The sequence below is a fragment of the Candoia aspera genome, chromosome 2, assembly GCF_035149785.1.
Source record: "Candoia aspera isolate rCanAsp1 chromosome 2, rCanAsp1.hap2, whole genome shotgun sequence".
NCBI lineage: Eukaryota > Metazoa > Chordata > Lepidosauria > Squamata > Boidae > Candoia > Candoia aspera.
Window position 1 is genome coordinate 126858444 of NC_086154.1, and position 644 is coordinate 126859087.

Below are 644 nucleotides of genomic sequence, written 5' to 3' on the forward strand. Positions count from 1 at the left end.
TTCTGCAATTCAGGCCTGGCAATGCTACTTTCCCATAGGGAAAACGTCTCAGCTTCTCTTCTTGGGATTCCTTTTTTGCAAGCTAAATCCGCTTCTGACTTAATTTACCCATACTCGGATTTCCCCAAGCGGCGTGCCCTAACACCTTTGCAGGGTACAAACACCGCGACCTCCTCTTCCTTCTCCATTTCCGCTTTTTATTGTTAATTAAGGAAACCGAGCCTTAAAGATAAAAAGTGGCCTGGGAAAGGAAATCCCATTTCATTCCCTTTCATAGCAAGCCGAAGCGCTGCGCCGTCCAACGTGAGGCACGGACGGGGTTCGAACCCGCGATCTTCGGTTTACGAGACCGACGCCTTACCACTTGGCCACCGCGCCTGACGGGCTAGCAGCAGGGAAAAGCAGCCAGTGGAAGGAAGGTTCCGGATTCACGTTGCATGTGCGGGTCGACGCGCCTCGTGCTTGGGTTCCAGCGTGTTGCAAAAGAGCAAAAAAAAAAAGCCAGCCTAAGCAGGCCTGCGTTCTTCTGTTTTTTTTCCTAACCCCCACCCCTCGCTTTGCAATCAAAAGTCGAAAGTAGCAGCGCCCGGCGCCTTCCCCTGCGAACGAGCGCGGCGATTTTCTGCACACGCAGCAGAAGAAAA

The 644-nt window shown here is 52.5% G+C and overlaps 1 non-coding gene across 1 annotated transcript; it reads right to left on the minus strand.

Annotated features, from left to right (window-relative positions):
* Nucleotides 1–306: 306 nt before the first annotated feature.
* TRNAT-CGU (transfer RNA threonine (anticodon CGU)) lies at nt 307–378 on the minus strand. Its single transcript has one exon. It is a non-coding gene; the product is annotated as a tRNA-Thr (tRNA).
* Nucleotides 379–644: the final 266 nt, after the last annotated feature.